We start from the raw sequence: 2,741 nt of genomic DNA, 5'->3' as shown, positions 1-2,741 counted from the left end.
GCCTTTTTTCTTTGGTTCCAGTTTATCAGTAATATCTAGTACCCCTGAGAACTAACTAATCATTTTGACCACTCACTTAACAGTTGCTTTTGTATTTATTATTATTCATTCACTGAGAGCCTACTATGTAAGAGGACCTTGCTTGTCACTCCAAATATATTATCCTCTCTCCCATTCTCGAAATGACTCTGTGAGGGAGGTGTTAGCCCATTTCACTCGTATGGAAATTGCAACTTGGTAAGGTCAGGTGACTTACTGTAAATCATACAGCTGGGATTCAAACCTAAGTCTTGTCTGAATCCAAAACCATGTTCTTTTCTATGCCCAAAGCTGCCTTTCAGAACTAAACTCTTTGAGGCGGAGACTATGATGACCTACGTCTATCTCTACACCCAGCACCTAGCCCAAGGCCAAGCACTCGGTAGGCTCACAAAGAACACTTGTGGAATAAGTGGATTTAGTATGGAGTGTCCGCTAAATGAAGGCCTGCGTGCAGTATGAATGATGTTGTGGGACAGCAGCAGAGGGAGCAGCTGGGCGTTTAGAAGTGGAGAAAGCCTCCCTCTGCAGAGGGGGACGCCAAACAAGTGGTCAGTAAGAAAAAAAAACATCAATCCAGCATTCTAACGGCAAAGAATCCAGCAGGCAATTCACAAAAGAAATCCAAACAGCCATGAACAATGATAAGAGGTGTTCAGCATCACTAATAATCAGAAAAATGCAAACAATCTCATACACAGTGGATGAGAATACAAATTGGAAAAGCCTTTGAGGGAAGCTATCTGAAGTATCAAAATTATAAATTAGCTATGTCCTTAGGTGTATGTACAAAGATTGTGATAAGAAAAATGGAAACGGCATAAATATTCATTAATGAGGAATAAAATACTTTGTGGCTTTTGGCTCAGAGGAGGCCATCCCGATTCTGGGTTATCAGACACCAGCCACCTCTATCATGGCACCTAAGTTCAACCCCCACAAGATCAAAGTCATTTATATACCTGAGGTGCACCAGTGGGGAAGTTGATACCACATCTGCATTGGCTCCAAAAATCAGCCCCTGGGTCTATCTCCAAAAAAAGACTGGTGATGACATCACCAAGGCAACCAGTGACTGCAAGGGTCTGAGGATTACAGTGAAACTGACCATTCAGAATGAACAGACCCAGACTGAAGTGGTATCTTCTGCCTCTGCCCTGATCATCAGAGCCCTCAAGAAACTGCCAAGAAACAGAAAGAAGCAGAAACACATTAAGCACAGTGAAAATATCACTTTTGATGAGATTGTAAACATTGCCCAATAGATGTGGCACAGATCTTTAGCCAGAGAATTCTCTGGAACTATTGAAGAGATCCTGGGGACTGACCAATCCATAGGCTGCAATGTTGGTGGCTGCCACCCTCATGACGTCACAGATGACATCACTAGTAGTGCAGTGGAATGCCCAGCTAGTTAAGAACTACAACGGAAAATATATCTTTTTTTAATTTTTTTAAATGTTTGTCTACTTTTGAGACATAGAGAGACAGAGCATGAACAGGGGAGGGTCAGAGAGAGAGGGAGACACAGAATCCGAAACAGGCTCCAGGCTCCGAGCTGTCAGCACAGAGCCTGACGCAGGGCTCGAACTCACGGACCGAGAGATCATGTCCTGAGCCGAAGTCAGATGCCCAACCGACTGAGCCACCCAGGCGCCCCACAAAGGAAAATATTTCAAAGGATCATTTAACAACCAAAAAGAAATAGAACAATGAGGAATAAAATAAACAAGGACACATTGAGGGGTGCCTGAGTGGCTCAGTCAGTTAAGTGTCTGACTTCAGCTCAGGTCATGATCTCACGGTTCACGAGTTCGAACCCCGTGACAGGCTCTGTGCTGACAACTCAGAGCCTGGAGCCTGCTTCAGATTCTGTGTCTCCCTCTCTCTCTGCCCCTCCCCTACTCATGCTCTGTCTCTCATTTCTCAAAAATAAAACATTAAAAAAAAATTTTTTTTAAGAATGGGTCAGAATTTGCTAGATAGAGAAGGCAGGGGAATCTTCTGGCAAAGGAACAAGATAAAGGGAGGAAACTGACAGATGTGAGTCTCCTGCACTGAGAAACAACCAGTGGCTCTGAGTGTCCAGGACACATCATGAGGCAGGGAGAAAGGGAGACAGAGGTGAGTAAGCAGGACCCACAAATGGACACATTTCCATGCCACCTAATGAGCTTTCTTTCTACCCAGCCTCATGCCCTGCAAAAAATAACTTGAGTACTTTGGCTACTCATTTCATTGGTGATTTCTCTTCCTACCCTAAAAAAAGAAACCCTAGAATAATGACTGAAGGGGACATCTAGTACAATGCCCTCATTTTGCAGAAGGGAAAACTAACGCTTGGAAAAAAAAGAAACTTGCAGGTTCCCAGCAAAAGTTTGTGTTAACAGTGGCTTCCAGTTCACAATCCAGCATTCTTTCTGTTGCACCGAAGTCTGAAAGGTTGAGGCAGAAATAGAGGCTGGCAAGTGAAATGAGTGAATGTTGCCCTTTAAAGTTTGGATGTTTTGGGGCGCCTGGGTGGCTCAGTCGGTTAAGCATCCGACTTCAGCTCAGGTCACGATCTCACAGTCCGTGAGTTCGAGCCCCGCGTCGGGCTCTGGGCTGATGGCTCAGAGCCTGGAGCCTGCTTCAGATTCTGTGTCTCCCTCTCTCTCTGCCCCGCCCCCGTTCATGCTCTGTCTCTCTCTGTCTCAAAAATA

The 2,741-nt window shown here is 44.8% G+C and overlaps 1 pseudogene; it reads left to right on the top strand.

Annotated features, from left to right (window-relative positions):
- Window positions 1-228: 228 nt before the first annotated feature.
- Window positions 229-1,465, top strand: LOC123593363 (annotated as a pseudogene).
- Window positions 1,466-2,741: the final 1,276 nt, after the last annotated feature.

The sequence above is a fragment of the Leopardus geoffroyi genome, chromosome D4 (genome assembly GCF_018350155.1).
Source record: "Leopardus geoffroyi isolate Oge1 chromosome D4, O.geoffroyi_Oge1_pat1.0, whole genome shotgun sequence".
NCBI classification, from domain to species: Eukaryota; Metazoa; Chordata; class Mammalia; order Carnivora; family Felidae; genus Leopardus; species Leopardus geoffroyi.
This window is presented reverse-complemented; position numbering and strand designations above follow the sequence as displayed.